We start from the raw sequence: 27,776 nt of genomic DNA, 5'->3' as shown, positions 1-27,776 counted from the left end.
ATCTATGACAACTACTTTTACTAGTGGCGATCAGATTACCGATTAAAATTTCTGTACTACGAATTTACAACCTTATCAGGTATTTAACACGTTCAATGCCGTGCTAATTTTACATGGCTTGCCCGTCTTGCTAAAACGATAAATAATCACAAACTAAATTTACCAATATTAGACAGAATTTGCTACCATTTAAAAGATTAAACAACTGTAAAAAGTGGGGAATTACATAAGCCTACAAATTGTTTAGAAATAGTGGTGGATAAAAAACTACTAAATTGAATTTATTAATCCAAGAATCGCAATTAATAAACTACCACTTTAAAATGTATGTTTGCTGTCCGGGGCAAGTTGCATATATGTGTATATAAATAGAACTATTTTTGTGTGTTCTATATCGCCAGAGATGCCAACCTGCTCCGGACAGCAAATATATATTTTAAAGTGGTAGTTTATGAAATGTGATTCTTGGTTTAATAAATTCAATTTAGTAGATTTTTATCCACCACTATTTCAAAATAATTTGTGGGCTTATATGATTCACCACAATATTGTTGTTATACTCACTGCATACCTGCTAACTCTTCCGGATTTTCTGGAAGATTTTATTTTCATATTTAAAGTGGTAGTAATTATATACTTTCTTTTCTTTTATAATCTTAATTTTTAAATGATATTGATCACCACTATTCTTACAAAAATTAAGCACATATATTAATATGCGTTACTTACATGGTTGTCAACTTAAGTTTTCTCAAATGCTACGTATTTGTTTGCATAAAATTGAAGTTTAAATTCCATTTTAATACCACTGGGAAAAATAATAATGGAAGGAATTAAAAGTTGGCAGGTATGTTACTGAGATAATGAGCTAAAGCAGTTAATTCAGCTGGTACTCAGATAACCATTATATAAGGTATAGTTTACCTTTTAAAAAGCAAGCGAAAATAGTCAAATATTTGCAAAATTGACTTTGTAGTTATTTACCGTTTTTTTAAAATTATTTTAGCGTGCCCGGAGCAGTTGGCATCTCTGTATTGCATTAAATTTTTCAAACCATTTTAGTAACGATAATAATATTAAAAACATTTTATAGCGGGGATTTGCAAAGATTTGATAACGTGTTTTTTTTCCCGCCACCTTAAATAATGATTTACGATGCGTTTTTTCACTTGTTTTTTCATAAGGATTCCAAAAATAAATCCATTAAAGTGATACCGAGTGCGAACGTTCTTTAAAAAATTTAAAAGATGGTCTATTAAATATTATGATTAAAAAGCTATGTAAGGAAAAGAATACAGGAACTACTTTCTGTTAGCTTTCACTGGAAAATTAAAGATGTAAAACCTTTAATTTTGCTATAAATATTTGCAAATTTTGAGAATTGTCTTAACGCGTTCACGCCGGGAAAAGTGAAAATACTGGTACGGGAAAAGAGAAAACACTGGTAGAAGAACTATTTCAATATTAGATAATATTCGGGAGGAGTTAATCTATTCTCAACAATAACAATTCACTGTAAGGAAATTTATCACGGCGAAGAAGCAATTCAATATAAAAATTGCATCCGTTAAAAACAATTGGTAGTTATGGATTTTTATTATTCCCGGAAAAAAAACTAAAAAATGAAATTTATTGTAACTAGTTTTTACTCCGGAGCGCTGCCAAGATGAGACAATCTAGCGTGACCCACCGGTGGGTCACACCGTCGTGAACGTGTTAAATACGGATTTATTAGAATTAGTCCTATTTTCTTACTTTTTTTGAAGAACTGTAGCAATCTTGTCAAAAAATACTCAGCTTGTCAAATTCTGTCAGGAATGCCAGAGGAGACTAAAAATATGAAAGTGGTACAAACTTGATTCATTTTTGTTTATTTATTATCTCTTTAATTATTCAATCGTAACTACCACTATTGACTTACGTTTCATGTTATTCACATTAAAAGAAAAATTGTTTTTACATTAAATAGTAATCTGAATAAAAAGTTAGAAAAAGTTGTGGAAAAACATCGTTTGATAAAAGTTTGCAAATTTCGAATCGCTACTCTTTACATTTTTAGTTACTTGTGACAATCCTGCTCTTTCGTGGTAACGTGTCAACTGCTTCCCTTTCTAAAAAAATATTTTACTTATAAGTGGTAGAATATTTTACCTTAAAAGTTTTGGAATTCCGCAAAGTTCGGAAACTTCTTTGAAAATCCCTATTTCGTAATTTTTGATACAAAGCGACATATTACATGTATGCTTAAATTTTATATATTAAGCTGTGGACAAAATTAGTTCTTTCTAAATTTAAACCAAGAAACGAATCTAAACCTAGAAATTTTATTTTAGAGGGGTCGTTTTGTAACTCAATTTTTGGGTTTACGTCTACTAGTTTTCCACTCTGTAGCTTTATAATTTTGAGCCAATCCAGAAGACAAGGGAACTCTTGGATCAAGTATTGGGAGAAATTTGCGTTCACGGATGACTTTTTGATGGAACTAATCAGAATTTGTGTTACATGGAGAGGAAAACCACGAAAAAAAGTCTGACGGCAAAGAGATTCTAACCCTTGATCAGTCTACCACTGATGATACCTTACGTCAGCACACTGTGGTTGGTGCGCGCCTGGTGCGGAATTCGTATCAACCAGCCAAACCTTGTGATTCGAACCCATGTCACCTCAATGGAAGGTGAGCACGCCACGAATCAAACCAATAAATTGTAAATGCATACGTACTTATAACTTTGTATTAAACGTACAAATTTTGACAGTTATGAATTTTTTACACTTTTACAGCTGCCGAAGTTTTCACTGTTTATTTTTTTTTGTTTTGAAAGTGATAAGAAATCCCGAAAAATCGGTAACTTAGTGACTCTCTGAATTTATGTCAATGTCAAATTATTAGCATTTGTTTTCGGTTTTATTATTACCTTTAAATGTTCTTATCAGAAATCTGTCTAGGATTATTACACCAGCATTTCCATTTTTTATAATCAGTTTGCAATATACACGAGGCTAATTTTTGTAATTTGGCTACTGCAGAAACATGGATTAGGATTTGTTGAATTTTCCTCATGCAGGCGGAGGAGCATTAAATAGAAATCCTTATTCTGAAGAGCTAAATCCGGAAAGTGCTTTTTTAAATACAAGGCAACTAACATTTGAAGTAAACTAGTATTTCAGTTTTCGCATATTATTTGCTAATTGCTTTCATAATGCACACATTCAATAGATATTTTCACACATAATTGTTTTCAGAGCCGCGATGGCTCAGGGGATAGAGCGTTCGCCTTCCAATGCGGCGAACCGGGTTCGAATGCCAGTCGATACTAATTCCGCATCCGGCTTGCACCGACCACAGTGCTAACGTGAAATATCCTCAGTGGTAGATGGATCATGGGTTAGAGTCCCCTAGCCGACAGATTAACCGTGGGAGGTTCTCGTGGTCTTCCACTACATATGACACAAATGCAGTTTAGTTCCATCAAAAAGTGTTTCACAAAGACGAAATTTCTCTCAATACTTGAGCTGGAGTTTCCGCGTTTCTGGATTAGATTCAAAATTACAAGGCTACGGAGTTGAACATTGGTTGTCATAAACTCAAAATTGGGTCGACTGTTCAACGGTGGTTATAAAATATAAATTGTCATGTCTGTTCTTCAATTTGAAAAATGTTTATAAGGCATTCTTGTAATATAGACACAAGCCTGCATATATATGTGTGACAACGAATATATGCATTATATATGTACAATGTATCAATAATTCTTAAATATTTTTTGCCACTGTAGCATATTTTTACTTTTAATATTCTTCTCGATTATTTTATCTTTTTTTTCTTCTAAAAGAGGTGAGGAAATAAAGAAGAAGAAGAAAAAACCGATGCATAGAGACGACAAGGGATTTTAATACCTGTTTGTATCATCCGCCCCAAAGCTCTTGAGATTGCTGCTCTAGCGACAGGCTTTACATTCAGTGTGCCACTCCAAATACACAATGGATGCTATAGTATCCATTGTATCTCGATACTCGATATGCAAATAAGGCGTTCACGTGGAAGAAGCGTCCCCTTATTCACTCCTTCCCTCCAATTCCTCCTCGGACGTCGTCTTCAGCGCCTTCATTAATCACGCAGTAGAGCTCAAAGGTAGGAAGAAAAAAACTACCTGAGGTAAAGTATAACAGCCAAACACTGTATGGTAAGCGAGAGAAAAATATTTTAGTGCAGGGATGCTACAGGAAACTAAAAATTTAAGAAGTGGTGACTGATAAAAAGCGAAAATTTTTTAAAAGATTTTAAAATTAGTAATGTTTTCAAGCATGTTTCTTTCAGTTAACTATTGAAAGCGTTTGCAAAGACCTTTTTCGCTTTAACACGTTCACGCCGGGAAAAGTGAAAATACTGGTACGGGAAAAGAGAAAATACTGGTGGAAGAATTATTTCAATATTAGATAATATTCGGGAGGAGTTAATCAATTCCCAACAATAACAATTCACTGTAAGGAAATTTATCACGGCGAAGAAGCAATTCAATATAAAAATTGCATCCGTTAAAAACAATTGATAGTTATGGATTTTTATTATTCCCGGAAAAAAACTAAAAAATGAAATTTATTTAATACCAGTTTTTACTCCGGTGCGCTGCCAAGATGAGACAATCTAGCGTGACCCACTGGTGGGTCACCCCGGCGAGAACGTGTTAAATATAAATAAATTTCAATGTAAGTCGTGGTGTTGGTTACTGTTGAATTCTTAAGTATAAATTAAAATATTTCAGTTTCTACCACTTCTTACAGTTTTAGCAACTTGTCGCATCCCTGCTAGCGCTAACGACATATAAAAATATTAATCTAGAACTTAGATTAATTTTTTATACTATTGGCATAGTTGTACTTGAACTGAGTTCTATTAGAGTGTATCTGTCCGAGAAGCGGACACTTCACACTTTCATCGATGATTACGCCCGTGGGCACCTGGATGGCATATTTACTCATATGTGTTGGTTATCTTAGCATCAGCCCCGCTAGGGGCTCCAACTAATTCATCTGAGTGGAAATAAATAATAAATCGCCGAAGCGCAACTGAGAGGTGAAAGTTAGGGTTCAGTATCTTTTACTGAGAGAAAATTAAAATGAAGTAGTGAGATTGAACAAACAAGTTTGAGAGAGAGAGAAGAGGTTTTGTGGCAGACTGCCTCGCCTCCCTTCGAGGTGGATGGCATATTTGACAATTACGGATAATTATATATCGATAAATTTTTATATTTAAAGTGGTACAGAATTGCATAAGTTTCTTTTTAATTCTTGGATATATAAATTTTATTTAAAATTATTTTTACCACCACTAAATGCAAATAAATAAATCATGAATATAAAAGCAAGTTACTAATAACGACTGAGGATCCGCCACAGCAATCCTACAAAAATTATTTTATTTACAATACAATAGCATTTCAATTTGATTTTTACTATTTAGTAATTACTACCTCGTGAAATATTAAAATTGGCAGACGAAACAATTTCCTAAAATAATAAAATTTTATTTTTTAAGAGTTCTAATATTATGAATGAATACGGGGTACATTTTAAAGCAAATAAATAAAAATTTATTTAGACTTATAGGCACTTTTGAAATGCGTCATAATTTGTATTTACATTTAAAAAGTAACATCAAACTATGCTCTCATGTGACACATATAATCTTTGCATACCCACATAATCTTTATAATTTTTACATAAATAATCTTTACATTCATATAATTTTTACATAAAAAACGCTTTTCAAAAAGTTTTTTTCATCCTCAGAGATAGCAAAATGCCAATTCACTTGAGTTTGTTCACTGGTATTTTGTTCAAGTTTAACCCTTTCGCGTCGACTGTCACAAATACGTGCCAGCATAAAAACGTATCATCCAGGGTAAAAAGACAAAACTGGTAGCCAAAGTAATTCTTCAGCAGTTTATTTGTGGGCGGAGTTACAATTGTTTGATTTATTTAAAATCACCATTACTTCGTTCAAAATAAAACTATTTAGTTATACTTTGAAGTAGCATTGATTATGTATATGATTAAACTAACAATAATTAAAGTAAAAGCAAGATAAGTCTGTCAAATTAGCAACGACTACATTTAAGTTACCTTTTTTTTTATTTAATTACGTCCCGATTCTGATTTTGTACGAATGCTTTTCTGAACAAAATATTATTATGTAAATGTTACTACCAATTTAAATATAAAATCTGATGCAACATTTCTCTTGCCTATTATTATTTATCTCGAGGATGATTTTGCCCAGGAGTAATGCAATGGAATTAAATTTACAAATTAGGCAGAGACGTACTCTGTATTTAGAAAAAGCATACGAGTAATTAATCTTTCATTTATGTTTAAATTTAAGTAGTAATTGACGAGTACTATGTTCATTATTACTATGTTTAAATGATTATTATGTATTATTAGTATTAGTATTATAGTTAGTATTATTATTACGTTTAAATTTTAAAACATACACAAAGAAAAAAACATTCATTTTAATGTTTAAATTTTTTAAAAATAGTGGTGCTCAAAAAGATTATAAATTAAGTTTATAAAATACAAGGAATATATACAAAGCATATATTTTACTCAATTGGTTTATCTTACTACGATAAAAACACTTTCTCGAAAAGCGCTCTGAGTGATTTATAGAGTTTTTACTCACTATTACTTCCAAATAACTCAAAAGCTTGTGTGATGCGCCATTTCAAGTTTACTAACAAGAAAGGAAATAATAAATTTTAGTACCACTTTAAGTGTAAAAATAAAGTTATTCCCAAAAAAGTAAAATTTGTAAGTTATGCTAATCACTTAACAATAAATTATACCACGTGCTCAATATGCATTTTCATACCTGCCAACATTCACTCTTCCTGTCAACATTCGAGAACACATTTTCCAAGTGGTAGTAACACAATTACGGAAAAACTATCTGCCTCAAAACTATATTTATATTTTAATCAGGTTGAAACTCGCTGTAGTAAGGAGAAACATGCTCTTATATATTTGTTGTAATTATTTATATGTAGTTATGGTCAAACTCATTTATAATTATTATTATAATTCAAAAAGTTTAGCGGAATAAAATGAATTTCGCTACCACTTTAAATATGGAAATAAAATCTTCCAGAAGAGTTGGCAGCTATGCATTTTCTCCGATTTCTACGAAACTTCAGTGATTTCATGCATTAACTTCCTTATTATAAATAATTAACGAAGTCTTTTTATCCCTTTAATGGGCCATTTATTTCTACTAAAGGTAAATCAAAGTATTTTTGGAATTGAAATTGATATAAGATTAGTAATTGATATAAGAAAAAAAAACTCATTTAGTTTATATAAAAAAAAAATCTACATTTTAATGCCATTTTTTTGGTAGTAAGTATATTTACCACTGCCTATTAGGAACTTATTGACTTTTATTTTTCATTATTTATAAAATAAATTGTATAAATGCTACTAACTTATACTTTTATACGGTTTCTTAAACTGCCAATTTTATTCAAACACACGTCAAGAAAGCTGAAGTTATTAACAAATGGAAACCTAAATTAAAAGTGGTAAATAAGTTCACCGTGGGCTTCAAAAATTGGTGGAAAGTATACTTCCCACGGCGTTCGAAAGGGTTAAATAATAAATATTTATGTATTTAACTTAATATATTTTATTTAATTAAGTAATAGAGATTCATTAATATCATAATAAATTAAAAAGTAAAAGAAATTTGTACTAATTGGGTACAGAAAACAATTTCAGATGGTGGCGAATAATTCTGATAAATTTATTTGATTTTAAACTAACTTGATTTTTGTCGAAAGTTGTTAGAGTTTAATGTTTCTGATGTTGAAAAAAAATATGTGTGGTAATTATTAATTTAGTAACAAGTATCTTAGTCATTCAAATTTCTTAAACTTTAGAAAATGCTACAAAGTTAAATCCCAAACCCTGGTGTAATGTTTTGGACTTTTTTCCCAAGAGCATTTTCTTAAAAAAAAAGTCTCACAGCAATTCGTTTTATGAAACCCCTACCAAGAATAAGATAATATAAAAAAAGAACTCTTTACACGCCCTATTCCGTTACAGTTACAGTTAGGCTGTTAATACAGTCGGCATTTCTCGCATTTCAAGGAAAAATCCCGCCTCGAATTTTCGACAACTGGTGACAATTTGAATAGCTTGAATGTATGTGAGAAGTATACACTAATGACAGGGTACGATTCTTGTGGCTCAAAAAAGTAGCTCAGCTGCTACAAAATGTTAGATAATTGTCAACTTTTGAGGGGTAGGGGAGAGAAGAAATCAGATTTGATCCGTCTTCTATTCTTCATGTTTAGTAGCGTCTTCCTTTAACGGACGGAGTAATGGAGATTAGTTTGGGGGAATTTTTTTTATTTATTTCAAAAGATTTAAGCAAAAAAAAATATGTGTCACTTTCAAACTCATTTAAAAAAATACTCCTTTTCAAAAAAATAGCTGTGAGCTATTGTGTTTGAAATTTCTAATGTAAAAGTTTGAAATGTCTGAAAAAGCTAATATATATTTCTGTTTTTAGATTAAAGGAAACATTGGACTCGTGGAATGTGTAAAATTCGCAAGCCAAAAGCTTTGAGTGAAATATGTGTTCGTGGTTTGTGTAAAAATTGCCCTAGTGATTGTGTAAAACCTGTTCTAAATTGCTTAAAAATTATAAGTACGTTTTGTGTAAAACTTGTATTAATATATTGTGTAAAATTGTACTCATACTTTTGCTTACCAGAAAAATCTTAACAAATGAGACATTGAGACTGTATATTGGTGTTTCGTAACAATGGCGCCAACAGTTATTAGTGCATACCTGCCAACTTTTACGCATTTGGTGTAAGATTTTATTTCTATATTTAAAGTGGTAGTAAAATGTATGCTTTCTATGTAATCCTGGCATTTATAAACTTAATTTATTATCTTTTTGACAACCACTATTTTTTCAAAAATTAAGCATATATATTTATATGCAATATCATACTTGCCAACTCTTATAAAGCAAATGCAGCAATAATAGCCATACAACCATTAATATATAATCAGAATATGTCACTTAAACTAAAGAAGCTACTATATACAGCAATGATCCGCCCAATACTTACCTATGCCTCACCTGCCTGGACAACGATACCTCAACATCTACTGAAGAAATTAAACCAATGCCAAAACAAGATCCTTAGAAAAATAACCTGTGCAAGATGGTTCATCCGGAATACCAATATACATGCAGATACCAACTCTATCACAGCATATATACAAGCTAAATGCAGATTTTTTCGATAAAGCCATAGAATGTAAAACAGCAAATTTTAATGAAATCTTTAAATTTGAAAATTATATCAAAGATAAAAACTACAGACCAATAGCTGCACATTTCACCTCCGACGCCTCATATCATAACTATCAAAACAAATAATTTCATCAACTTTTCTGAAAATAACGTTTACTCATGCTGATACAATTCTGAACAACTCCAAAATCAAACAAACACAGTTTAGAGCAAGCTGCTCAATTTATTTTTGATTCCTTTTTAGTTATTCAAGCAAAGAGCTTGAAACATTCATAAAAGCAACTCCATTGCCTGCTCACATCATTGCTCAACCAAAACTGTTATAAAATTCCAGATGAATGGGATAGGGGCCGCTTCGCGGCCCAGGTGCCCAATAAAATCAAAACACTAGGACTAGGACTTGCCAACTCTTCCGGATTTTCCAAAAAATTTTATTTTCATATTTAAAGTGGTAGTAAATATATACTATTTTTTCTTTTATAAACTTAATTTTCAAATGATTTTGATCACTAGTAATCTTACAAAAATTAAGCACATATATTAATATGCGTTACTATCATGGTTGTCAACTTAAGTTTTCTCAAATACAACGTATTTGTTTGCTTAAAATTGAAGTTTTAATTCCATTTTAATACCACTGTTAAAAATGATAATGGAAGGGATTAAAAGTTGGCAGGTATGCAATATTGATCAGCTTAAACTTTTTCATATTACAACGTATGTTTCTGCCCAAAATTGTAATTCAAATTCTATTTTACTACCACTGGGAAAAATTATCCTCGAAAGGTTTAAAAGTTGGCAGGTATGTATAAGCGAGGTAATAAATCTATCATACGTATGTTTGAATAATTCAAATGTAATGATAGTGGAAATAATTTTAAATCGTGTTTATTAAACCCCTTAACTTGTGCCCTCGAATTAATTCGAGCGCGCTAAACTGTGCACACTCGAGATGATTCGAGCGGCTTTGTATTTTATGCTGTTATAATTTTTCACGCTCGAATATAATCGAGAATTGAAAATAACAATGTGAAAGCTTAGGAAAAAAAATTATTTTGTTGATATTTATTATTTACATAGGATTGTAAGCTATAACACTTATTTAATCAAGAATGAAATACACAGAGATGCCAACTTGCTCCGGACAGCAAATAAATATTTTAAAGTGGCAGTTTATCAATTGTGATTCTTGGTTTAATAAATTCAATTTAGTAGATTTTTATCCACCGCTATTTCTAAATAATTCGTAAGGTTATATGATTCCTAACTTTATAGTAATTATGACAAGCTATACCTTTTAATAAAACAAGCAAAAATAGACCAATATATGCAAAATTTAATTTAAAGTTATTATCGGTTTTTTAGTAGTAGGCATCTCTGAATATAGCCTTTTTCCATGGAAAAAAACTGCAGTATATCAAAATTGTCCACAAAAAGAAGAGACAATGTCCTAAAATGTGTGTTTTTACATTAAAAAAAGTGATTTTTTTTTTGTCCGGTTTTTTTCAAAAAATCTGTGCGTTAAGGGGTTAATGAAGAATAAAATGTGATTCTATAAATTTTGCCATCACATTATATATAAAAGTAAAATCGTCCGAGAAAACCAGAAGAGAAGGCTAGTATGTAAAATATTATTCAAATGCCAAATAACTTGTAAAAATAATCCTCGAGAAGAAGTTAATATGATACCTGGCAACTTTTAGTGCTTAGATAATTATTTTAATTACTGGAAAATAAATCAAGATTTTTAAAAAAAAAACTAGTTGTAAAAAAATTAATCCATTAATTCCTGTGTAATAAGCGATGTAAGAATATCAAAAATCTCAAGCAACGGAAAATAAAAAAAAAATAAAAAAATTTCTTCACTGTGTTATGTTGTTAAACATCGATTTGGAATTATTCCGCAGTTGATTTTTTGCAATTATAAAGTTAACAGTACAGTCCGCTAAAAAAGAAATGGACCATCTTGAATAACTTTTAATCTAATGAGTGAATTTTCTCGTTCTAGGACTGGAGGGGGTGCCTTCAAATATGCTAATTAATAAGTGCGGACGATATTTTAAGTTACGAAATCGGACACGAAAACGTACTTTTTCGGGATAAACCATACCTCTTTTTTAACGGTTTCGGTATTCTGATTTTCGGCATTCTGATTCATTTGGATTTTTTGACATAAAAATAACAGGGAATAGCCATAATCTGGGAAATATGGTCCCCGTAGTTTGGTCAGCAGAGCGATCCAAAGTTTGGTCCTCTTAATGTTAATTTTACCTTTTGCGTATTGCGCCATATCTGGAAAAAGTTTTCAGCTAATTGAAAAATTTTTGCGCACGATTATAAAATTCGATGATCCAAAGACAATTCCACGCAAAAAATACATTTCAGTGAATATTTATTATTTTTTATTATTTTATTTAATAATAGTCGAAAATGTTTGAATTGTAAGTAAGGTATGCAATTTTTTGCATAATTTTAAAGTTTCTAATTTTTCATGGTTAAGTACAAAATTTGAACGAAATCGGTAGAATAGTTCCTGAGAAATTAAATTTTAAATATACGATTTTTTCAACTCTGATTTCTCAGGATCTAATCGGTCAATTTCGCTCAAATTTTGTATTTTGCCATGTAAAATCATGTTCTTTAAAATGATGCAGAAGATTGTATGCCTTAAAATTTTTTCGATCATTATTTAAAAATATAATAATAAATATTTACTAAAAGTTATGTTTTGTTTATCGAATATTTTTTAGCTAAAAGAATTTTATGATTATGCTCAAATATTTTTCAATCCGCTTAAAAAGGCTCTAGAGATATACTTCAGAAGTAAAAGATTCGATTATTAGATTAAAAATTATTCAAGGTAATGTTCTTTTTTTTGTACACTGTACATTTAAAGCTAATTTAATCACTTTGAAGTTAATTCAGATTCAGTTAAATTACATTTAGCGTTGCAAATTTTTTTTGAGGAATTGCGAAACATTTCTTTCTGTCCTACCAACATTAAACACATTAATTAATGGCTCTTTTATAATTGTTTCATATGAGTTTATTTTTACTGAAAAGTTTTAATTTTATGCGAATTTATTTATGTAAAAATAACGATGAGCAGCTAGAAATAACTATCAATTAAATTTTTACTTTCAATATTTAATATGCATTTAAAATTGCAATTAATGTAGTGAAACCATAAATACATATTCAAATGAAAAATTTCAAGCATTAAATTTATCATTTTTGTGCATATAACTTTTTAGAAAAAAGGAAAAGAAAATGTTTGCCTTAAATGCTTTAGCGAAATTTGATCTGCGATTACCAGTCCAATGTGTTATCCATTAATTCCATGAAGTCTCAGTGATGGAGCTTCTATACTAACTGAATTTTATCTTATATAAAGCTCAATAAAAATATAAATTTATTATTATTTTTTTTGGAACATTGCTGTGTTGATAGATTATTAAATCGATGAGATTATTTAATACAAACATTTTTACCCTAGTAACCTAGTAATTTATTTATCATAATACAACAAGCGAAACATACAACAACATTATCATAATATAATACAACAGCAAAAACATTCTTCTTAAATATTATAAAAATGAACAAAAATCCAATGAAAAGTATTCAATATAATAATAATTCAAATTATTTAAAATAATAAAAATTATATCATGAAAAAACAAATTTAAAAAATTTATGAGGATATAATTTTTAAAAATTATTGATTGGAAATATCAGTTTTATAAAAATAGAATTCAAATCAGGTTCCACCGAGATTTGAACTCGGATCGCTGGATTCAAAGTCCAGAGTGCTAACCATTACACCATGGAACCATGTCAGAGAGTTATTTACACAAATTGAATAATAAATCAAGTTCTAGAAAGATATAAATTGAATTGAATTTTAAACTAGCGGAGTTGCCCCGTTGCATAAAAACAGTATTTAATAGTAACATTTTTATCTTAATAATTTGTTTATCAGAATATAACACAATCAACGAAGCATTCTCTTCTTTAATATTGTAAAAATAAATACAATAATAATAAATATTATTTAAATTAAATGAAAGTATATCACGATAAAGTAATTGTAAAAAAAAGTTACGAAGATATAATTTTTAAAAATTATTGATTGGAAATATCATTTTTATAAAAATAGAATTCAAACCAGGTTCCACCGAGATTTGAACTCGGATCGCTGGATTCAAAGTCCAGAGTGCTAACCATTACACCATGGAACCATGTCAGAAAGTTATCTACACAAACTGTATAATAAATCAAGTTCTAGAAAGATATAAATTGAATTGAATTTTAAACTAGCGGAGTTGCCCCGTTGCATAAAAACAGTATTTAATAGTAACATTTTTATCTTAATAATTTGTTTATCAGAATATAACACAATCAACGAAGCATTTTCTTCTTTAATATTGTAAAAATAAATACAATAATAATAAATATTATTTAAATTAAATGAAAATATATCACGATAAAGTAATTGTAAAAAAAAGTTACGAAGATATAATTTTTAAAATTATTGATTGGAAATATCATTTTTATAAAAAAAGAATTCAAACCAGGTTCCACCGAGATTTGAACTCGGATCGCTGGATTCAAAGTCCAGAGTGCTAACCATTCCACCATGGAACCCACTTCTAGCAAAACTCTTTCTCTGATTTTATCTTTCTGATTAACAAGCAGAAGTCTGTGTGCTTACATAATATCACAGAATGCTGAGCAAACAGACGAAAATATCAGTTACATCTTTCTTACAAGTATAGTTTTCAAAGATGATACGAAGCTAATTTTTATGTTTACACTGATAATCACGAAAAAGAATCAAACAACTAAACCTTTAACGTACTTACATTTTATTTGACAACAATTATGAGTTCTCAGTTTGTTAATTAAATGCAGTGTGGTGGGAAGGCTTTTTACACAATAAACAGTCGCAATAACAATTCAGTGGTTTGTTAATTGTTATTGCTTTAAATTTTCCTTTTCCTTTTAACATAATTCTACCGAAAGAACATTTTAAAACAACAATCAAACTATGCAAAGTTCTAGATTAAATTTAATTATTTAAACTGTTTCTTTTATAAAAAATTATTTTCAATAATTCCTTATATTCATTTGCTATTTATAACACTAACCTCTTTAATTAATAATAACTGAAGTGAATATATAAAAGATCTTAATTATAATGTCTCAATAATATGAAATATTAAACAGCTTTTCATTTCTTAAAATCGGATGTTTTTTTTTCTTTGCAAAAGGCAGATTAAAAAGCGCTTTACACATATATTCATTTAAATCAAGCGAAATTGATAAATAAATTAAATAAATAATAAACTTAGCACCTGTGTTCTGATAAGTATAAGAATATAATTTTCCGTTTAAAACACGAAAGCTGTTTTTATTTTTTAGTAAATAAATTTCGAATAATGATTTTGAATTTTTAGCAGGCATTCTAATAGAATGCCTGGTAATTGCTGATAGTGCCTGACGTTTTTAGACAAATTAAGAAATATGAGAATCATTAGATACTTTTCTTAGGCATGGTACATAAGACAATGGCATTCAATAGAATGACAGAAGCTATTTAATCAAAGTATGAAAAAGGGGTCTGATAAAGCTGTTATATAAATATTTTTTATTTCTTAAAAATACAAATGTTATTCTGAAAAAATAATGAAAGTGCCATTAAAAAGAATTCGGAATACGTAAAGAAAAAGGAAAGTTGTTGAAGACATAATTTCTTATTATGCAGACAAAATTTTCATATAATTAAATAAGATATTAGAATTACCCTACTTAGTAGTCTACGTTTGAATGACATTTTGAGTTACATTTCACAGGGATGCCAACTTGCTCCGCTTTGTAAAATAGTATTTTCGAGTGGTAGCGAAATTTGAGTTACTTTTAGTTTAGTATTTTTCATTTTAAGTAATGTTTTCACCACTAAATATCAAAAATTATAAGTATCATATAAAATGCAACCTTAACTTATCCATCTACTGGTTACTATATTAAAAAGCAGGCGTAACTATCTTTCTTTAAGGAATTTTACTATATAATTTCCTACTACTTTATTAAAACTATTCCAGAAAGTGGGGCAGTTGGCATCCCTGATTTCATTATATTCGAATCTAATTTAGATGCATTTTATACTTTACGGAATTCCTCTTTAAAATTCTTCCTTCATAATAATGTAAAAAAATTCTTTTATAAAAGAAGTGGTAGGGTATATTACCTTTTTTTTAACTCAAAGATAATCAGGTTTCACACGACCCGGAAAAAAGAAATGAGTGGTAGCTAACATTTTTCGAGACTACTAAATATGCTTACATTTATCCTTCATTTGAGAATTACGAAATTATTCTACAGTTATTTTTTTGCACCCATATATATTTCCCTTAAATTAAATATTTATTGATATCTTAATAGACTGTGGGGATCCTAAATAAGCCTAATGAATCACAGCACATATGGCTCAAAAGAGCATGTAAAAAATGCACTTTTTATGAGCAGGAAAATTTTTTTTAAAAATTAATTTGAGATCGGTTTTATTTCAGAATGTAGTTTGGCAAATCTACAGTAAATATCAGCTAAGGTGCATTAATAGAATTTCGGAAGTTCTCATTTTGCAATAGCTGAAAAAATTAAAGGCTTCTAAATATAATATTTTTAAAGGATCTATTTCTTAACCCTTTCGCGCCGACTGTCACAAATAAGTGACAGCATAAAACCGTATCAATCAGGTAAAAAATATAAAACTGGTAATCAAAGTATTTCTTTAGCAGTTTATTTGTGGGCGGAATTATAATTGTTTGATTTATTTAATTCACCATTACTTAGTTCAAAATAAAACTATTTAATTATACTTTGAATTAACATTGATTATATATATGATTAAACTAACAATAATTAAAGTAAAAGCAAAGTAAATCTATCAAATTAGCAACGACTACATTTAAGTTACCGTTTTTTATTTAATCACAACTTGATTCTGATTTTGTACGAATGCTTTTCTGAATCACCCGTCCCCAAGGGGTTAAAGGATATATTTTTAAAAGATGTGAAAATGTGTTAAAGCAGTAAATTTGTCAAAGTTTGAAAATTTATAAAATATAATTAAAATTAATTAATGCACAGTTGAAAAAAATTATGAATAAATAAATTATGAATAAATAAAATATAAATAAATATATATAAAGTAATCTAGAATAGTAAATAAATACCCTACTAAGTCTTAGTGATTAAAACGCATTTTTATTTCAGGAAAAGGTGCTGTCTCAGAAAAATCTAATAACAAATATGAGCCGAAACTCGATCATTATTCAATAGATTTGAGACAAACTCTGTGTACCACTTAGTCCCAGAAATCAAAACGGTGAAGAGTATTTAAAAAGGAAACTCCTGATAGCATTCATTTTAATTTGCGTTCACAACTGGATTTTTCCAAAAAACATGGAACCTCTTATTTTGTTATTATCATATGGTCACAGTAGCCCCGGAATTATGGGTCCACACTTGCCTCATTTTATTCTCTTAAACTCATTGCCCGTTAACGCTGTTTTCAGAACCTCTGTTGCCAAGGAAAATAAAAAAAGCCATAATTTAAGTGCCTTAACTTGAAACAATGAGATGATTTTAAACTATATATATAATGTTGCCGTGAAGAATTATTTGAGCTTTAGAACGGAGAAATAACTTAAATATTTTAAAAATTATCAAACTTTTTTAAAAATCGTCAATTCGGCGACATTTTCCCGCCTAGATGAAAATTATCAAAATCACTACCTTATTCCCAGTTTTTGCTAATTTTTATGGGCCAAGCAATGCAGCATTGGAGTAAGTTTTTAAATATTAAAAAACTAGAGCATAAGCAGTTTTGATTTTCTCAAAACTGTGGCTCTTCTCCATATTGACGTTTTGCGCCATTTTCAAAATAAATGTGTTGACAGGGCTAGATAAGCTAAACCTGAACCAAGCAGTCATGAGTAACAGCGTTGCAAACTCAAGCAGTTATAGTAACGGCATATTATTCGCAAAAAAGCATAATTTCGTATTTCGACGGATCCTTCGAAAAATAGCCTTAATTAAAAATAGGCATATCGAAAGTGACTATAGAAATATGTAACAAGCATATTCATTCAAAACTTATCCGCCATAGTTAAAAGCAATTAATAAAATATTCTATCGTTGCAATTAAAACTAAAAAAAGTACCAAAATAATAAAACACTTTGAAAATAAAACATAATTAAACACCATAAAACAATTTGTTCTTCAATCTATTACTTAACAATCTAGTGCAGAGGTTCACAATTGGAACCCAAAATGATGAACATTTTTCAGTCGAACCTCAGTTTCATAGATGAACTAAATAAAGACAATTGCGAACGTAAAAGTCTTAATTTTAAATATCATAAAAAATTAATTTTATTAATTAATTAAATGTATTGTTATTGGAAAAACCATATTAATGTATTAAATTAATAAATAATAATAAAAATTAATAAATAATAATAATTAATAAATAATAATAAATAATAATAATTAACAAATAATAATAATTAATAAATAATAATTAAATTAATAAATAATAATAAAATTAATTGTATTGTTATATAAAAACCAAAAAAAAATATCCGTTTAATTTTCAATGATATTTCCTTTTAAATAATTTCATAAGGACAACTAAAATATGAAATAAATAGCGGATTACTGATTGGATCTAACAATAATTAAAGGTTTCAAATTTTACTGGTTATAACAAAATGTCCTAACTGTATGGAACTCTTTTGACTCATCCATGAACTCCAAGGGTTCCGTGGAATACCAATTGTAAACCGCTTATCTAGTGTTTAATCTTGTAACTTATGAAAGTGCAATACAGTTTTACCAATTTGCCAAAATATACAATGCATTCTTTAGTGATTAATAATAGAAATAATCCATTTAATCTACACTAGTTGGCCTCTCACCAGTTTATTAATCACTATAACCATTCACATAGCTGCCAACTCTTCCGGTTTTCCCGGAAGATTTTATTTTCATATTTAAAGTGCTAGCGAAATTCATGTTATTTCACTAAACTTTTTGAATTATAATAATAATTTTAAATCAGTTTGACTACCACTACATATAAATAATTACAAAAAATATATAAAAGCATATTAGTCCTAACAATAGCGAATATGAATCTGAATAAAATATAAATATATTTTTGAGGAAGATAGTTTTTCGTTAATTGTTTCACTACCACTTGGAAAATCCATTCTCGAAAAGACTGAATGTATGCAGGTACGCATTCAGCTGATAAACCAATTCTAGGGATTAATATCATAGCAATTAGGGATTTTTAACTCGCTCATAGGGAAAAAATTCTGCTTCCCCAGTAGCACCTCAACCTATCGCTCTAGCTCCTTTTTCAGGCAAATCTGATAGAACTTGACGCTGCTAATCAGCGTCCTATTGTGCCTGAGCCCTATCATGTTACATAGCTGTCTCGAAACATTTCGCTATGTGTCACTCACGATACAAACAATATTTTTTTTTCTCATCTCCTCAACGTTGTGTAACGGCATCTATGCGGATTTGTGCCCCGCTACCCGGTTTGGATATACCCGGATTGCAGAATTCAAAACTCCCCCTGTTGTAAGGCTCAAGTTGACATGAGAAAGGGATAGGTGACATTTTAGTAGAATGCAGAACACAGAAGGGGGGTCATTGATTTTTGACCGGATATTAAATTTTTTTTTCTTCTTCTATTCTTTTTTTTTTTTTTTTTTACATTCCATTGACAATAACTTTCACCTTAGGAAGCGGAAGGATTATAAAGACGATATGGTTTTTCAAGTTTAAAAGTTATTAAAAATTTGCGGAAACTATATTAATTCCTTTACCTGTCAGAAAAATTCAAAAATATTTGATTTGTGTGTGTGTGGCATTTTTGAAGGCAATGCTCTTTAGAGAGATGTAAAAAAAAAGAGAAAAAAAATCGGAAAATGCAATTTTGATCTCAAGTGCGATTTTTTCGTGAATGTATGAATGAATGTATTTCGTATTGAGAATTGGAGAAAGTGTCAGTAACACTTAAAGAGTTTCGTATTTTGAAAAGTTGGTGGAATTACTTTTTTTCTCTTTCATAGACGTGGTGTTTAACCCTTTTCGGTGCAGTGGAGCTAGTCTGGTAACACTATATCAACAAATGTATGTTACAAACAGCTAAAAATGTTAAATTAATTGCTTTTAAACTTTAAGCAACCACTATCATTTAATCAAAGAATTAAAGTATGTCACTTTTTCACAGTTATGCCAGGTTACTCCGCTTCGCAAAAAGATATTTTCTAGAAGATATCGAAAAGTTTATAATTATTCTACCACTACACATCAAAAGATCTTTATTGCAGTTATCTTATAGTGATGCCTTTAACCCTCTCTCGCCGACTGTCACAAATACGTGCAAGCATAAAACCGAATCAATCTGGGTAAAAATATAAAACTGGTAATCAAAGTATTTCTTTAGCAGTTTATTTGTGGGCGGAGTTATAATTGTTTGATTTATTTAATTCACCATTGCTTTGTACAAAATAAAACTATTTAGTTATACTTTGAATTAACATTGATTTTGTATGTGATTAAACTAACAATAATTAAAGTAAAAGCAAAGTAAGTCTGTCAAATTAGCAACGATTACATTTAAGTTACCGTTTTTTTTAAATTTAATTACGACTTGATTCTGCACGAATGCTTTTCTGAATCACCCGTCCCCAAGAAGTTAAAAAGTAGACAAAATTATTATTATTCAACCAGTTTTGCTATTTAATTTGCTTCCAATTTATTTAAAATTTTTGCACAAAGCGAAACATTTGGCGGCTCTGCAACTATCTAAAATCGTACTTGGTAATGTATGCCTGAATAAAATTTTAATGTTCTAGAAAGGGTTAACGAACTTCAAGAAAACTGACTTTCCAGGTACTGAAACATTTTTGAAGCAGCAAATGCCAAAAACTGGTAGGAAGACATCTCATTTCAACATTTTTTTCAAGAAACTTTAAATTTCTGTATCTGAGGAGATTTTTTTTTTGCAATCATAGCATATATAAAAGACTGCTTCCTAATTGAGAAGTGCATACTTCTACGATAAAGCCATAAAATGCAGCTCAGCCAACTTGAATCAGATTTTTAACTTCGAGAAATATAAGAAAGACCAAAAACTAAGACCAATAGCCTCTCATTTCACCTCCAACGCCTCATACCACAACTATCAGCATAATTAATAGTCTTCAATTCCACCATCTGTAGCACTGAAATTTTGACCTACGTTGCCTCACGTTGATAATCAAACTACAGCCATCCACAGATTACAGCAAGTTGCTCTTATTATTTTCATTTTCTTTCAGTTATACAAGCAAGGTGCTTGTTTCCCAGTAACAGCCACCCCATAGACTGATGAACTCAAACTGTCTTTTATTTTAACTTTTTATCTTATTTCATGATGTATGGGACACGGCATCACCTCCTACATCAAGAAGCCACCACACGGTCTTTTAAAAGTGGTCCGCGCAGACTGTTTAAAAAGTGAACAAGTTGTGCGCATGAACCCAAAACCTTTTATAAAAATAATTGAGAGAAATTTATCTTATATATTTGAGAATTGAATCTGTAGTGGTTGACAAGTGAATAAGGCAAACGAATAATATTCATAAATAAAATACATTTTTAGCCATATATTTGCTACCACTTTCTTATTTTAACTATATTCTAAATTAAACTACTCGTTCGGTAAGTGGATATCCTTCATAGTGGTGTGATCGGACTACTTATAAAAAACCGTGTGGAGGCTTTCAGTAATAGGCGGCCCAGGTGACCAATTTTTTATGAATTAAGTAAAAATTGAGAAGTAGTTGATATAATTAGTTTACCGAAGAGAATAGATTTTCTCTCCTTCCTTAAATAAGTTAAAACTGAGAGGGATTTATTTCCAGCATTTACTACAAAAAACTAACATGCCTATTTGTAAAAAAATATTTTCTAGTGGTAACAAAATTTAAATTATTTTTTGTTTAGTAATTTTTATTTTAAGTCATTGTTCCACAACCATATAACAAAATTCAAAGTATCACATAAAATGCAACTACGTTGTATTTATTTCTTGATGACTGTTTTTCAAAAGACAAGTTTTATTATATAACCCCTTAACTTGTGCGCTCGAGTTAATTCGAGCGCGCTAAAACAGGTCAGACTGTGTAATTCGAGCGGCGTTGCATATTATGCTGCTATAATTTTTCACACTTGAATCTAATCGGGAATTGAAAATAACAATGTGAAATCTAAGAAAAAAAATCGTTTTATTGATATTTTTTTTAAAAAAATGATTTTTTTTTTTTTTTTGGCTGGCTTTTTTTAAAAAAAATTTGCATTAAGGGATAAATTCGCTACCAAATTATTAAATCATTTGTAGAGGAACAGTTGGTATCCTTGAGCATAAAGATCGACACTCTAAAAAAATGAGATTAATAATTTCGGTATTATTATTTTTCAAAAAGTAGGAAATAAAAGATGGAAAAGGAATGGAAATTATGTCAATAAAACTTTTATAATAAAATATTTCAAGTTATGTTGGATCTAGGAATCTTTGTTTTGAATTAGAGAATTGGGAAAACGAAAATATCAATAATATTTTAAGAGTTTTTCAATATTGCAAGGTATCCTAATTACAAATTTTCTTTCACAGATTTAATGTTTTATTATAAAGTTCAAGAAAGCTGTAAAAAAAGTCAGAGTAACTATCTCGATTATTTTTAAATTATTTTTCAAGAAGTCAAAAATAGAAAACTAGCGAAAATTACGTCAATAAAAACATAAAAATTGGAAGTCGAAAATAAAATATGTGTTCTTTCTTTTTCTGCAGAAATGTAAAATGAACGCTAGAAAAAATAGAACACTGGAAAAAATTGTTGTCAACAACATTTTAATAATTCGAGTTTTTCTGGATCATGAAAAGTAGTTACTGAATTTGTTTTTTATGCTGTAAATATTATGACACCGTGAAAAAAAATTGTAAGAATTTAAAAGTAAAATATCTGTTAATTTTTTTTTTTTGCGGAAATGTAAAATAAGCGTTAGCAAAGACAGAACGCTAACAATTAGTTAACAAGATTTTAATAATTCGAGTTTTACTCGATCATGAGTAATAGTTACTGAATTTATTTTTTATGATATAAATATTATGACATTGTTTAAAAAAATAGGACGTAAAATGTTTGGAAAAAATCGAAAATAAAATAGCTATTGCTTTTTTCTCTTTTTTTGTGTTGAAATGGAAAATCAAAGATAGAACGTCAGCAAAACTTTTGTCAGCAGCATTTTAATAATTAGAGCTAAATTGGAACATAAAAAAAGTAGTTACTGAGTTAATTTTTTATGCTGTAATTATTTCGACACTGTAAGAAATTTATATATAAAATGTTCGTAAGAAGTCGAATATACATATAAATCAAAAAAAAAAAAAAAATCAAAAATGGAATGCTATCGAACATTTTGGCAACATCATTTTAATAATTTGACATATGCCGTTTTATGAAGAGCAGTTACTGAATTTATTTTTATACTATAAATATTATAGCAGTGTAAAAAAATATCAGACATAAAATGTTTGTAAAAAAAGTCGAAAATAAAATATTTGTTTATTTTTTGCAGAAATGAAAAATCAAAGATGGAACTCTAACAAAGATTTTGTCAACAACATTTTAATAATTCGAATTAAGTTCGATCATGAAAAATTGTTCAATTAAATTAAATTTTTGGAGCTATAAATATTTTGACACTGTAAAAAAATAGAGATGTAAAGTGTTCACTAAAAGTCAAAAATGAAAAAATCGGTGATTTTTTTTTTCAGAAATGAAAAATTAATGCACGTTTGCAAAAATTTTGCAAATAACATTTTAATAATTCGAGTTAATAGAAATAGAAATTGAATTCAATTTTTTAAACTATAAATATATTTGGCATTGTAAAAAATTTAGATACAAAATTTTTGGAAAAAAAATGGAAATCTAGGAAGCGGAAATTGTCAATGACATTTTAATTGCTCTTGATCAGGAGAGTAGTGTAATACGTTTTTGAATTTTTTGGAGGCCTCCGGCAGTCATTAAAATCTCTTATAGCCTTGTGGGGGCGAGTAGTTATCAAAATTACAAAAATTTACATGCTTGATAGTACCTTAAATTAGGGGAAAATAAACAAGTTTTATATACCAGAGATGCGAACTGCTCCGGACACGCCAAAATAATTAATAAAACGGTAAATAACTACGAAGTGAATTTTGCAAATATTTGACTATTTTTGCTTGCTTTTTATAACGTATAGCATGACATAACTCCTATAAAGTGATGACTCATATAACCCAATGAATTGTTTAGAAATAGTGATGGATAAAAATCTACTGAATTGAATTTATTAAACCAAGAATCACAATTGATAAACTACCACTTTAAAATATATATTTGCTGTCCGGAGGAAGTTGACATCTCTGATATACTAGTAAATTTATATTTAATAATCGTAGTGGTAGTTAAGCTTCATTTTCAGCAAGATTTACTTTTTCAATACAAAATATTTTAAAGAATCTTGTGATCATATATATTACCATTTGACTGACAACAGTATTGGTAGAAAAAAAAGAGCATAAAACTCTTATATTTTTAATTTTACTACTCCTTTAAAAAAAAATTTCAAATTTTATAAACCTGGCTATTGCTTTATTTTTATTCTATTTTTTCAGGAATGAAAAGCAAAATAAAGAACACGTTTTCATGATTTTTTTTGACAACATCTACAACAATGCAGGAAAGAAAAAGAATGTATGGAAAAATATATACGGCTTTCTACGATAAAAAATAAATTAGCCTCTGGGTGCATTTATTGAAATCTAAAAATGATTTGACGTTTATTATTTTAAGCTGATCAGTGTTGATTGCAGCTGTATATTGCAGTGTTGATTGCAGCTGTATATTTTGCCTTTATGAGTTGTCTTCAGATCAATCAATATTATTACAGTTAATCATCAATATTATCATTTGATAATTAATTTATTTTTAAAAATTAATCCCATAAACACGTTTTCATAATTTTATTGACAGCATCTACAACAATGCAGGAAAGAAAAGAAGAAAAAATGCATGGAAAAATGTATACGGCTTTCTACGATTAAAAATAAATTAGCCTTTGGTTGTATTTATTCAAATCTAAAAATGATTTGACGTTTATTATTTTAAGCTGATCAGTGTTGATTGCAGCTGTATATTACAGTGTTGATTGCAGCTGTATATTACAGTGTTGATTGCAGTTGTATATTTCGCCGTTATGAGTTATCTTTAGATCAACCAATATTTAACAACTGACTTTTTTAAAAATTAATCCAATAAACACGTTTTCATAATTTTCTTGACTATATCTACAACAATGCGAGAAAGAAAGAAAAGAAAAATGTAGGGAAAAATCTGACATTCTACAATAAAAATAAATCAAATTCTTCCAGCATTCAATACTAGAAGCAAGATTTGTAGGTCCATAAAATACTTTAATGGCCAACTCCGTAAAATCTCTTTCCACTGTGTCAAATACCAAAAAAGCCTTAAAGAAAGCGATTACTATAAATTAGGTGTTTCGCTTCGCTTGCTACTCCATCAAGACATTTTTCCCTGTTAGGGAAAACTGATTGTGACAATGGTTATACCCCACCAGAATTGACACCTCTTTTTTCCTCAGACCACAAAAGGGCAAAAGAGAAGTAGGACTGCTAATGACTATGACTTAGACTCATACAATAACACACACACTGACAAACAGTGCCTTGCGTAAAAGGATATCCTTCAATCGGATTGGGTGTTTCCCATTCAGTCGCCAACTCTTGAAATCTAGGTCTCTTGTGATTTTTGGATGGAACAGAGATTTGGTTACACCAGAGGTGTGTGACCCAAGATTTTTTATCTTCTCATCTCTTGAGCCTCTTTTTACTATTCTTTCATTCTTAAGTACTACGAACAAAAAGGGTTAATCATAAAGAAAAGGCTCCGTTTCTAATGGTTGGCGAAAAGTGGTATTTTTTTGGCGCTATCCTCTGTTCACTTCTGATTGTGCACCAAGAGAATTTTTTTCCACCTTTTTCTTTCTTCTTTTTCTTTTTTCACAGTTATTGCAAAAGTAGTTTTGAAAAGTAGAAGGGGACTTACGAGTTTGTCGTTTTTCTGTTTGAGGTCAGATACCTCTTTCAACGTCCTTCCATAGTCTCCCGCCTCCTTTTTTGCTTAATGTTTTTTGTCTTATTCTAAATTTATTTTGAGGGCGTGATGGCCATGTCGACAAATTCTAAAATATTCAACTTATCACTGCTAATAATTATTTTTAATAGTTGTGAAGCAGTTTTCGAAAGTAAAAGGAGGCTTACGAGTGTGCCGATTTTTCCCTTTGAGGTCAGATACCTCTTTTCAGTTTCTTTACCTCCTTACATTTTAAGTTTTTAGTCTTATTGTAAATTTATTTTCGAGTACGTGTACGTAACATCGAAGAATTCAAAAATATTCAACTTATGCTATCTTATCATTGCTAATGACTATTTATGGTGGTTGTGTAATAGTTTTCGAAGATAAAATGAGACTTGTGTGTAATTTTTTTGTTTTAAGGTCCGATACCTATTTCTACATCCATCCACAGCCTCCAATCTCATATTCATATGTGGTAGTTACCTTAGCATCAGCCCCGGGAGGGGCCCTGACTAATTTATCTGATGTTTCTTGTTCTATGTTAATTTTCTTTGGCGTAAAAATCGGTATTGTAGTTTTTCATTTTCGCGAGATTTATTTATTTGTTTTAGGGATCAATTGAAAAAATATTTTCTTCGAATACCAGAATTTTATTCCCAAAACTGTTAAATTTTTTTTCATTAAACTCTAACGTCTGAAAAGCATTTAATTAAATGATCGGATTTTTACGTGATAGCACACTGAATAAAAATTAAGTCAGTATGCCAACTGCTAATGACTATTTAAAGTAATATTTATTTCTGACCACGTGTAGGCTAAATAAATAAATTCAAAAATATTCTACTAATGCCATCTTATCACTGCCAATGACCATTCATAGTAGTTAATAATTGTGTAATACTACTCTAATGTAAAATTCGACTGAAGTGAATATTTTCTCTGATTTCTCTGTCTGTACGACCTTCCACAACCTCTAGTCTCTCTATTATATCGTTAGTCTTATTATAAATTTATTTTCGAAAACGTGTAGGCTGCATCGACCAATTCAAATCTATTCAACTTATGACAACTTATCACTGTTAACGACTATTTATACTAGTTGTATAATAGTTTTCAAAGGAAAAATTAGACTTATGGGTTTAGTTTATCTGTTTTAAGGTCAGATTCCTATCTCTACGTCCATCCACAACCCCAATCTCATTTTTTTTTGCGTTTTTCGTTCGATATTAATTTTATTTAAGTACTTATCATAAATATTCTATTAATGCCATCTTATCACTGCCGATGACCATTCCTAGTAGTTAGTAATTGTGTCATAGTTCTCTAATGCAAAATGAGACTTGAGTGAATATTTTCTGTTTCAGGTCTGATATCTCTGTTTACGACCTTCCACAACCTCTAGTCTCTCTATTAGTCGTTAGTCTAATAGGCTGCATCGATCAATTCAAATCTATTCAACTTATGACAACTTATAGTAGTTAATGACTATTTATAGCAGTTGTGTAATAGTTCTCAAGGAAAAAATTAGGCTTATGTGAGTAGTTTTTCTGCTTTAATGTCAGATTCCTATTTCTACGTCCATCCACAACTTCCAATCTCTCTCTTTTTTTTTTCTTTTTTTTTTTTTGCGTTTTTCGTTTTATATTAATTACATTTAAGAACTTATAGACTGCGTCGATCAATTCCTAAATATTCTATTAATGCCATCTTTTCATCGCCAATGACCATTCGTAGTAGTTAGTAATTGTGTAATAGTTTTCGAATGTAAAATGAGACTTGAATGAATATTCTTTCTGATTGAGGTTAGATACCTCTGTTTACGTCCTACCACAACCTCTAGTCTCTCTTCTATGTTTTTAGTCTTACTGTAAATTTATTTTCGAGGACATGTAGGTTGCATAGATGAATTCAAAAATACTCTACTAATGCCAACTGGCCAGTGTTTATGAACATTTATAAGTAAAAGAAGAAAGTTAAAGAAGATTTAAAGGTGTGTCGTTTTTTACTTAAGGTATATATACCTCTTTTTACGTTCTTTTACAGCCTCCAATTTCTTTTTTTTTATTATCATTTTAATATTATACTAAATTTATTTTTGCGGTATTGCAATTGCTAATACCTAATTGTAGTAGTTATATAAGGAATTTTCGAAAGCAAAAGGGGACTTACGATTTTG

At 29.5% G+C, this 27,776-nt stretch overlaps 3 non-coding genes across 3 annotated transcripts; all 3 read right to left on the bottom strand.

The window, feature by feature from the left end:
* Positions 1–13,093: 13,093 nt before the first annotated feature.
* On the bottom strand, positions 13,094–13,165 carry TRNAQ-UUG (transfer RNA glutamine (anticodon UUG)). Its single transcript has one exon. It is a non-coding gene; the product is annotated as a tRNA-Gln (tRNA).
* A 335-nt stretch (positions 13,166–13,500) lies between these two features.
* TRNAQ-UUG (transfer RNA glutamine (anticodon UUG)) lies at positions 13,501–13,572 on the bottom strand. Its single transcript has one exon. It is a non-coding gene; the product is annotated as a tRNA-Gln (tRNA).
* Positions 13,573–13,906: 334 nt separating this feature from the next.
* On the bottom strand, positions 13,907–13,978 carry TRNAQ-UUG (transfer RNA glutamine (anticodon UUG)). The gene has a single exon. It is a non-coding gene; the product is annotated as a tRNA-Gln (tRNA).
* Between the last annotated feature and the right edge of the window lie 13,798 nt (positions 13,979–27,776).

This window comes from Parasteatoda tepidariorum, chromosome 9 (assembly GCF_982258835.1).
Source record: "Parasteatoda tepidariorum strain Cologne lab strain chromosome 9, Ptep-v5.0, whole genome shotgun sequence".
In the NCBI taxonomy this organism is placed as follows: Eukaryota; Metazoa; Arthropoda; class Arachnida; order Araneae; family Theridiidae; genus Parasteatoda; species Parasteatoda tepidariorum.
Note: the sequence above shows the minus strand (reverse complement) of the source record. Positions and strands in the feature narration are given on the sequence as shown.